An 11,637-nucleotide genomic window follows, 5' to 3' on the forward strand; every position below is an offset into this window, starting at 1 on the left:
CAGCTATCCCCAGTGCTAACACACCCTGTCCTTGGAGGCACAAGTGATGTTATGAAAGCAAGTGCATGGGTTTCAAGCAAACCCACAAAAATGTGTGAAAGCCTTAAAAAACCCTTTAATCTCTTCTAGGAAAAAAATCCCTCCAAAGTTATATCACCTGAGATCTGGCTGTATTCATTACATGAATATTTCTTCACAGCTTAATTCCATGACAGAACTTTTCACATGTTTTTATAGGCACAGTAAGTGATATTTCAATGTCCATCCTTTGCAAGCTTTAAAGAAACGCAAAGGAAGGAGTACTCCTTTTTTTGGCTTTGCATGTCTGTCATTTCTCAAGGTGGGTCCTTGGACTGTGGAGCTAGAGAGAAGAAGGGCCACTAAAGATGACTGTGCATCACCCAAATGTTGTGCTTTTGGGACTGGATTGTTAATGGATAAATGCTGGATTTTCCTCACCAGGAGTGGTTTGCAGGCTTGTCTGCTCCCTCACCCCCTATTCTGGAGGTTTTGTTTACCTCCCTAGAAGAAAGGATTTTTTGAGTGTTATAATTGTCCATTGTGGTATTAATTTAAATAATGTGAGGATTAGCAGTTTGGAAACAGTGGGGCTGAAAGCTTGCACCTCTTTGAATTGAGAAATGTGATATTCAGCGACACTTGCAGTGCCTGTCTGACTTCGAAAACATTTGTTTATTTTTCCTGGGGAGGTTCTTCTGGAGGATGAAGCATTTCTTCAGAGCCAAGTTTTGGTAAACTTCTGCCATGAGACAGGCAATGGTGTTTCACTAATTGTAGTACAATACAAGTAATTGTTTCACTAATTGTAGTACAATGGGAAGCAGAATTAAAAGGAGGCTGTCTCCATTTCACTGAACTTCACAGGTCCAAGAGGCTGCTGACACATTTTCAGGCTGTGAAATGTAGTGGTTTCTTTATGAGCTAGGCACACTGGTACCAATTTTCACTGCCCATACATCTTAAGTCAGAGAGAATTGGCCTCCTGGAGTCTGGATACAGGACTGGCTTCCAACAGCATTCAGGCTCCTGCCCCTGCTCCAGCAGCAGCAGCAGTCTCTGGTTCAATGCTAATCCCTTAATGTCACCATGACAGTTTCTCTGAGACAAAGGTCTAATGTTTCCCATACTTCTTTATGATTAATTCAGCACAAGTAAGATAAATTGAGCTCTCAGCAGCTCATGAGACTGGAACCTTCAACATTACAGCCAAAAATGGATGAGGTTTTCAGCCTGTGTTTGCACATATTGAGTGCTATCTGATGGCAAGAGCTATTGCCCATAAAGTTGTCAGTGACATCAATGACCTTGTATGGTATAATACATCATGAACCTCAGATATTTGAACACTAAATTCTCAAAAGCCTTTGAAAATAAAATACCATCAAGAAAGAAATGTCTATATTAATCTGATGCCAGCAGATCTCTCTCAGTTCTATCTTTACTGCAAACTCACCTGCTCTGCTAATAAGGTAGCAGTGAGAATACCACCTGCTCTCTAAATAGGGAGACAGAGCCTCAGATGTGTGAGTTGCCAGACTTCACTGCAATCAAGGGACTAAGGCAATTTATGAGATCTATTTCAGAATGTGTAATGCTGAATTGATTTCCTTCTGCGATCATCAATGAGAGCGGTATTTCACTTGCATAGGATTTAAAACTGAAAAAATGTATCTCCATTAAGAAAATGCAGTCTATTCAGCCTCTCAGAAAAGTTTTATCTCAAGAAGCAAGAGAAGGTGTCCTATATTTTATCCTGATGTTAGCTTCCCATAAAAAAATCACCTTACCTTTCCTTCTTCCTGGAGACAACATTCTTTCTGAAATTCTGTATATCCAGAGAGTCTGACAGCCTTAATAAATCAGAAGAGAAGTTCAGGAGTCCTGAGACTAAGAAATCTCATTACAGACTTTACCTAGACTTTCTTCCTCTTATCTCAAAATATGTAGTTACCCATTTAATTCTCATTGACTGTGCTTTGTGTCATAACAATGCATGGAAATACTGAGGAAATGGCTGGAGGAGGTATTTAATTTTTGTTTTCAAAAATTCCATCTCATGTGAGGATAAGGAAAGGCTGGGACAATTTTCTATGAGGCTATTGAGTCTTGGTGATTTTTCAAAATGAGTTTGGAAAACATCTGTCAGCTGCTTTTCTGAAGGCAGGAGAAGGGAAACTAATCTCACAAGCTCTCTTTTCTTTAAAGCAAGTGGTGTCTTCTCTGTCATTCTATGATCATTGACTGAAATCATTTATTTGGGTAAGGTATAGCTTTCCTGGGGATACAGACACTTGTATGTACTGCAATTCCACTGCTATACAGTGCTCTCTCAGTCTCTTGCCCAAAATCTGGCTCCACAGGTTTCCCTGTAATTTGAGATTAATTTTTCCCAGAGTTTTCTCTGCAAGCATTCTGGCCAATGGGCCATGTCCTCAGGGACATACAACAGTGACTATAAATAGGCCAACACATTTTGGGAGGGCTTAATAAACAATATTTCTTAAGGTAGCTAGGAAAAGAAATTTCATTCTGATTTGGCTCCAAAAAGATCTCTGCTTTGTTTTCCTGACCAGCCTGTTGGGTTCAAGGTGACTTCTGTTCCTACAGTGCAACTTTGTTACTGGCATTTAACAATCCTCCATCCTCTCTAGGACTCAACTTCCACAGCCAATCTGCCAGTCCCTGAATTTCTGTCTGTCCAGTTGAATCTGTCATTCAGAGAGTGAAATTAAAAAGCGTAGGGCAATGCTAGACTGTTGAAACCTGTTATACTGTAGGAGCTGAAATTCCCAAGGTGCCAACACCCCACCTTCCCAGGCAGGTGCAGTCTGTGAGGGAGGCTCTGTCTGTCTGTCTGTCCCCCTGGGTGCTCTCTCCTTGCCTGTGCCACTTTGGCAGTGGGACGGGAGGATCATCTCCTTCTGACTCTGTCTTCCCCAAGGGAATCGGGGCCAGGCCAACATCCTCCTCAAGGCATTTAGATTTCTTCTCTCCACACATGCTAGAAATAAATGTTGTGTTGTCCTGTGCAAACCCCTGCAAACAGGGTCAGTGTCCCCTCAGTGCCACTCCCTGCCTACTCAGCAGGCAGGGAGGCACAGGGGCTGCCCAGCACCCTTCTGTCCCAAGCCTGTCCCTGTCCTGCAGCACAGCTCTGCTGTTGGCATTTAACACCCTCACAGTCTTTACTGGATTGAAAATACTGGTGCTGTGTTCCAGCATGGCATTAGGGCAAGTCTGGTAATGAAAATTAAATACATTCACTGACTCTTAGCTGAAAAATCTGACTTGTATCCTTGTGTGATGGTTCCTGATGCCTTTGTCTAATTTTTATTTTTTTGTTTCAGAAATTAGCATTTCCCACATGCCAATTGCTTCTCACTGTGTTTATTTTTTTTAATGTTCTGCGTGAGATGTATAATATATTCTTGTCAAATACAGATTATTCCACACAGAACTTCTACCTAATTTGATTTTTATTTCTTGAAATTTCCTTTATTCTTAAAGTCTGTACTATTTGTAGAAATTCACGATGCACATTGCAGCAAATGAAAAACTATGTCAGATTTAAAATTGAAAAATCCTCAAAAAAGGGTATCAGGAGTTGCAGAAGAAAGCATAATCTGCATATTCAATTGAGAACATCTGGAAGGGAGGAGACAGATGAATCAGCAGAGCATGTCATGTCTGCAGGGCTATGATCTCATTGTCATCATGGAGATGTGGTGGGATAGCTCCTGTGACTGGGATGCTGGAATGGAAGGATACAGGATCTTTGGGAAGGGCAGGCAGAGGGGACATGGAGCAGGTCCTCTGTCAGTGACCAGAGCTGACTGAGCCTTGGGGTCAGGATTAGAGGGAGGGAAGGGACATTATAGTGGTGTCTGCTACAGGCCAGCTGGCCAGGAAGCCTGAAAGGATAAGGCCCTTACAGACAGCCTCACATCCACAAGCCCTGGACCCTGTGGGGAATTTCTACTGCTCTAGTATTTGCAGGATGGACAAGGCAGCAGGGCACAGGCACACCAGGAAGTTCCTGGAATGCATTAATAATAACTTCCTTCTCCAAGTGATGAAGGTGCCAATGAGGAGAGGTGCTGTGCTGAACTTTGCTCTCCCCAACAAGGAGATGTGGTGGGGAATGTGAAGTTTGTGGGAAGCCTTGGCTGCAGTAACCATGGAATGGCTGGGTTCCTTAGGACACCTGGAAATGTTGAAGGCCAGGCTGGATGAAGCTTTGAGCAACCTGGTCTAGTGCAAGGTGTCCCTGCCCATGGCAGGGAGTTTGGAATCAGATGATCTTTAAGGTCTCTTGCAACCCAGACCATTCTATGATTCTGTGAATTTTGTAGCATCCTGCCATATTTTTAGCTGTTTGTTAGGGACTTGCTAGCAGTATACTTTTGTAGTGAATGGTTCACTTTTTGCCAGGTCTACCTGCTGGCTATAGAGGTTAACATGCCTTAACAGAGTAAAAATTAGACAGAACAGGAAGGGAAGGAGATGCAGAGATTTCCAAAGAAAACTTGTTCTAACTTCTATTTTTTTGTCCTAGGAATGTGAGTGAAATGTGTGAGTTTTTGTCTTAGGGAGAGAAGAATTAAAGACTGCACAGACTTACTTATTTTATATTGCCACATAATTCTCCAGCAGCTTCACAAACATGATTCCAAATTATCCTTTTTTTTTTTTTTTTGGTTGGGGGTGGAAGGAGTATTGCTCTCTGCACTTTTCTTGCACTAGATGCTGATTAAATACCTATTTTACTCTGGTCACAATGAACAAATTGTTATGGGCAGTGACAATAGCCCTGAATTTCTTTGAAGGCTGGTTTACCAATCCCCATGAGGGGGATAGGGTTTACTAACAGTTGAAACAAGACGTATTTTTTTCCCATTTTCTTCATTAAAACAAAAAAGTGTCCTCATCCCCCCATGTAGAAACTAGTGCTCCCTTTTTATTCTGTCTCTATCACAATGTAAGTAAACTGAAATATTTTTAAGGACATTGGCCCAGAGGGTCAACCTTTGCATATTATTTCTATCTCATTATCCTACAGGGAGATGTTTGCTCTTAATTGTTTCAGAGGGTGAGTTCCTGGTGCCTGGAACCTTATATGTATAAAAATACTTTGACTTTTACCAGTCAGCAGCACTGTGCCTTTCATTAATGAGTACCTGTTGAAGACCACTTATCCTCAAATATCCCAGAGTAGCTCCTAATTAAGGAATGTTTTAATTTTCCCTTGTTACTTGTGCTTTCAGGGTCACTACAGATTTACAGCAAGATAAATATATTAAACATGGCATCCTGAATAATTACAGTGACTGAGGAACACATTTTTTGGGTTGGGGATTTCCAAGACTTCAATGAAAACTTTCCTCTAAATCAATGCCAACAAGTAAAAGTAACTCCAGCTTGTTTCCACAGACAGGTTCCTACAGGCTGTTGGTGTAGAGAGGGCAAGACATTTCCCCCTGAGCTGCCACTACCTTTTTTCTCAAAGTGCTTTCCAGATTTACCCCCAAAACACTCCTCTCCCACTCACTGTGGGCTGCCACTGTTGCAGGCCACCGCAGCTGCTCTTCTGGGAGTCTGGCAAGATGGTACCTCATTTGATATTTATGAAAGTCTCTGAGCTGAAATGATTTACTGTGCAGAAAATGTCACTGTTTGCTATTTACCCATTGTAAATGGCTGAGAAATACCTGGGCTTTTCATGCTTGCAGCAGCTTGGGAAAAAATATGGTTTTGCCACTTACCATTACATTACTCATTGTTTTTTATATGTCTTAAGCATGTGACTAAAAAGGCTCATCCTTGATACATTTTAACAGATAATTCTCTTTGCTGGTACAAATCTCCACCAAACTTTGTCATCAGAAGAAATGGTAAGTTGAGTGAGAGACTTGTTTCATCTCTTCAGATGTCTGCCCCAATGCTGTCACAAGAACAGGTGATGAGAAAATAATTACCACCTGGTCAAGTTGAAGAATTAATTAGAGAACTCTGGTTTTGTGTTCTGCATGTGCAGATGGCTCCCAGGTCTGTTCTGAAGAGGGCAGCTGTGTGGGGGACTGGCCCCTCCAAGCAGTCTGAGAGGATGTGTGGGTTCTGACGGTGCAGAAATGTGTGAGTCTGGCCCTCACTGCCTCCCTGCAGCCCGGCCAGGCAAGAGCTGGCTGCAGAGCTTTCCCTGCACCCACCAAAGGGCTGCTGGGCTCTTAGGGAGACTCCTGGTTTGTGACATGGAGGGAGCTGGAGTGGCCAGGTGAGGTGCAGCCCTGGGAGAGGTTACCTGCAGCCTGCTGTGCACCAGAGATGTCCCACAGCTCGTGGAAGGGGAGGGTCAGGCAGCCCTACTGAACATTTCCATCTTTATGCCTCAGGTAAGCCCTGCACTCTACATCAGTTTCCAGAGGAGGTTCTCCTTCTCCAGCAACATCAGATATTCAGATGAGTGGCCAAGCTGGATACAGTAGTAAGACAAAACTGGTATACTTGTCACTGCACTCAGCTCATAATCCTTTAGTAAGGGAAACTTAGTTTTACAACATCAGCATTGTGAATCAGCATCCATTGGCTGTTTCAGAGGATTTCCAGCCCCATGTAAAACAAAAGCCAAGCTGTGCTCAGGGACAGCAAAGGAAACCTACCAAGGCACACTACTGCTGTAGCTGGCTGCTTACTGCAGCCTCAGCTTTGCATTTTCAACACAGAAAATGTGGGTAGCTCCTGATCCAAGCAGCTAATCTGCCCAACACCAGGCAAGTGGATTTCTTAGAACTGGAGATAATGTTTGGAACAGTTCATATCCTACGGGTTCGACTATTCTACACACCCTCTTCTCCACTGGCACTAAATGCCATCTTCCAGGAGCAGGGCAGGGAGACAAGGATGTTGTTCAGGGGAGATGAGTAATTTCACCCACCTTAGTAATATGCTAACAATCCTTACCAAAAGAAAATGGAAGTGCCTGCTATACCTGGGATGCTGGAGGGAACAGACCCAGGTGTAGGGTCTGGGGACATTTTCTTTGGCTGCCATTATTTCTCATGCAGTTGAACTGGCAGTGTTGCTTCTGAAGCCCATTTTTAGATGCCAACAGAAGTTCCAGTTCTGGACAAGTGTTTGGGAGACCATGGGGTATAAGTCCACAAACTGAATTTTGTAGAAGTGAAAAGGTGTTGGCAGCTTTCCCCAAGGGGAGCTCCTGGGAGAACATGCTGTGAGAACAGCTGGAATGTGCTGGCTGTTCCCATCACATGCAGAAGAGTGAAAAGATGTGCCACACAAAGAAAATTTCTAGAGGGGAGCTCCAAGGTCTGGAAAGCAGCCTGTGAATGTGGGTGGAAGAGCTTATTGAAATGTAATGTGCTCAAAAAGAAGTGAACATCTAACCCCAGTGAGACTGGGGAAGAGAAGCACCAGGGCAGAGGAGACTCTTCAGTAGATACCACCATCCCATGACCCTTTTTTCACCATTCCATCTGCCTTTCCAACTCCTTAGCTGTTACTGTTGTTGCCTCCTGGTACTCATAAGGAGTGGGAAGAGACAGAAACTAGGAAAAGGCATGGAAAGTTGTTCTGTTTGGGAAGACCCACCATGCATGGGACTGCCATGTGAGGGCTGCTTAGCAGGGCCAACCCAGCTGGCCTCTGTGGCTCTGAGCTTGTCTGTGTGGGTTTTCTCCACACTGGTCTAACCACTGGGATTAGTGGAAAACTCTGTTTTTATTTTTTTTTTTATGCAAAGTTTCTGACAAAATTAATATCTTTGAGGAAGTAATTTTGCTTTCTTCAGAAATGGCTATTTTACACTGGAAAGTTTGGGAACCAAAAAGATTTTCCAGCAAACCAAAGAATTCCTACTGATTTTCCAAATTAATAATGAACAGTTAGAAAAGGGGAAGAAGGAAATTGAAATCTGCTCTATGCCTGGATTTGGGTTTCACTTAAAAGTTGGTGTTGGACAAGACTTCCTTGCAGTTTGCCATATGCAGGAAGACTGTGCTAAAAAACCACCACAGCTCTCGAGGACTGGGTTGACACTTGTGCTGTTGTTACACCTACTGTCTGCTCGCTGGTATGTACTTGTCACATGAGATGTTTCACCACACTATTCACCTGACAACCAGGATGTGTTTGATGCTTTGTTCAGGTTTTGTTTGTTTTTTTTGAATTAGAGTCTCTCTTGCTAAATAAATCTGCCATCCTGCAGAAGGGAACAGTTTCTTGCAGAAGTCTGTCTGAACCCCAGCCAGGATGATGGGATGTTTGCAGAGGGAGGTTTCTGAGAGGGCGAGAGGAAGGAAAACGAAAACATTTCATGTCAGAAAAACTGTAAAAGAAGGAAAGACTCTAGAGGAGAGACTTGAGGAAAGGAAATTAGGGATACAAGAACCGGACAGTATTATTAATTTCTCCAAAGGAGAACTTCTCCACTTTGTGTCAGCTCAAGGATTTCACATCAGATTTCCAAAGCAAACCCAGGTATCTCTGGAAATGACACCAGTGCTTTAGTACTCCTGTGGGCAAGCTCTGGCAGATTTAACTGCTGTGATTTAAAACATGGCTGTCCCAGATGTTTGCCTTGCTTGCTGACTGGAAATTACTGCCTTAGAGGAGGATGTGGCATGTGCTAGGGTCTCAGGGCTTGAGTTTGCAGGCTGGAGAAGAAAACTGCTTTTACAGGTATTTGAGCTGACACAGTGGACCATGTACTGAGACACTTGTGGCATCAGTTTGTGGCCAGCTCTGCTCTCCCTCGTACAGGATATTCTCTGCTGAGAGTCGGGAGCCAGGCAGGGAGTGACAGCTTGGATCAGTGCAGACAAACCTGTCTGAACTGTCCACCAAAACCCTGCTCTCTGAGACACAGGCACTCCAAAGCTGGGGCTCTGTGCCTCAGGCATTGGGCAGAGCTGGCCTTTGTCAGGACAGAAGATGTTTCACCCTGAGCTGCAGCACCCAGAGGCCGTGCAGGACAAGGCACACGACAGCTGGGACCCTTGGCTGTCAATTCAGCCATGTTTTAAAGTGGTTTTCAGCTGTTTACACATACACACCTAATTCTGTGCTCATGATTTAGGGATCCCTGTTACAATTGGTAAAGACTGACTCTTAAAAATTCCCATATGTGTTCCCCCAGAGCAGATATTTAAAGTAGGTGAGGAAAGTCATGGTTTGAAAATGCCTATATATCTGCATTAGTGCCACAAAAAATGTAGGATTTCTCACCCAGATTCTGAAGTCAAATTGAACAAATCTTATGTTTTGTGTCAAATTTTCTGAAAATTTTCTGTAATTCTGTGGTTTGCATGCTCAGAAACCAATGCTGAATTTTCATACCATGACAGATTTACCAGAAGTGCATTTTCACTTTTGTACCAATATTTGTGCTAATAATAATAAAGTTTTAATACAAGTTATCTGCACAGTTTAAAAAACTGATTAGCAAGTGGAAGAAAAAAAAGAACCAAGGTAGTAGAAAAGTCCACAGAATTACAAAAAAGTTAGATTTTTTTAGAAGAAAAAGAAAGATTCCTTTTATAAGACATGCTGTAAACAGAAGAAAAGTAATATTAAGTGTTGTAGATTCCAGTTTACTCTGCACTTCTATGGCTGCACTTGAATAAGGACTAAGTAATTTCTGTAGCTAGGCCTGTTTATGTAGAACTTGGGGGTGTATTTGCTATTTAAGTGGAGAATAGTATTTTAATACTTAAAAGGTCTGGTGTATCTCTGTGCTGTGTAAGCTGTTTCTAATCTGTATTTGAAGTTCTGTGCTGTTTATCTTGAGATCCAGGTTGATGTTAAAACATGTTCCCTTTTTACTGGAGAATTTACTGCTTGCTTCCAAAAAAGATCAGCAACAAAGGAGATTAAATAAATCAAAGCCTTCTTGCATATTCCAGCTCTCAGCAAGGCTGAGAACAACCTATAGGAATCCCCTGGTTTTGGGATGTGTTTTTTGTGGAGTTTAATTTAGCTCGATGATGCCATTCACATCAAAATGATGCTTAAGAAGTGAGTGGCTCTAGATGGTAAAATAATATTATGGTGAACACCAGGCCAAAGCCACACACTGCCTCGGCAGGTATGTCTGAATTGCTAGCTAAAGCAAGACCTCAGCAGATAATTTATGCCCATCAAACTCAGGATACATGTGTTTTCTAGCTACTCTCTGCTGTAATCTGGCTGCATATCAGCATAAGAGCATCTTAAATGTAACTCAGAGGAGCACAGTTGTCATGACAGACTGGATTGGGTTGGAAAGGACCTTAAGGTTCACATAGTCCCAAGCCCTGCCATGTGCAGGGATGCCATTCTTTAGCTCAGGTTTTTCAGAGTACCATCTAATCTGGCCTTGAACACTTCCAGGGATGGGGCACTCACAGCCTCACAAGTCTCTGAGTAAAGAATTTCTTCCTAACATCTGATATAAATCTGCCCTCTTTCAATCTAAAACCACTGACATTTGGTCTAGTACTATCTGCCCATATAAAAAGTCCCTTTCCCTCCTTATTATAAGCACCTTAAAGTACTGGAAGGCCACAGTAAGGCCTCCCCAAAGCCTCCTCTTCCTCCAGACTGACCAACTCCAGCTCTCTCAGCTTCTCTTCATGGGAGAGGTGCTTCAGCTCTCTGACCATCTTTGTGGTCCTTCTTTGGACCTGCTCTAGTTTTTGTGGTGCTGAGGACCCCAGAGCTGGATGAAGCACTCCTGGGGGGGTCTCATGAGGGCAAAGCAGGGTGGGAGAATCCCCTCCCTCAACCTGCTGGCTACACTGCTTTTGATGCAGCCCAGAGTGCCATGGGCCCTCTGGGCCACAAGCGCACACTTTTGGGTCATATCCAGCTTTTCATCCACAAGAACTCCCAAGTCCTTCTCAGCAGGGCTGCTCTCAGTGACTTCTTCTCACAGTCCTGTATTCAAGTCTGGGTTTGCCCTGATCTGGGTGCAGCACCTTGCACTGGGACTTGTTGAACCTCATGAGGTTCCTGCAGGCCCAACCCTCAAGCCTGTCCAGGGCCCCAGTGACTGCATCCCGTCCTTAAGGAGTGTCACCTGTCAATTCATGTCATCTGCAAACTTCTTGAGGCACTCGATCTTGCTGGTCATTGCTGCATTTATCTTCTTGGTCATCAGAGAATATGACAACACAGCTCTGAGTTTGCACACTTAGATGCATACATTGATTCCTTTCAGTGGTAGAATTGTTGACATGGTTGTTAATACTAGATCTGCTAGAGACATGATCATACACAAGATGTGGTAACCTAACCTCTAAACTCAAGCAACACTAAGGAAGAAAGATTGTTTTTCCATTCCTTTTACATGTCAATCCTCAAAAACAATGCCTACTCCACTTTCTCTGTTTACACATTCTTCCCACAACAGTTTTAGTGTGGAACTGGCTAAGACACAAATGTAATTTCCAAGCAGATCGAAGTGTCAGCTTGCATCCAGCATGGGAGGCCATGCTGCATTCAGCAGGGAGAACCATGGAAAGGGCTGGCCTTGTCCTCACCTCTGCCCAGGCTGCTGTCACAGATTCCCTGCTGTCAAGGTTTGTGGATGATGTTCAGCTGCTGTTTGCATATTTTATTTTA

The sequence above is a fragment of the Parus major genome, chromosome 1 (genome assembly GCF_001522545.3).
Source record: "Parus major isolate Abel chromosome 1, Parus_major1.1, whole genome shotgun sequence".
Classification (NCBI taxonomy): Eukaryota; Metazoa; Chordata; class Aves; order Passeriformes; family Paridae; genus Parus; species Parus major.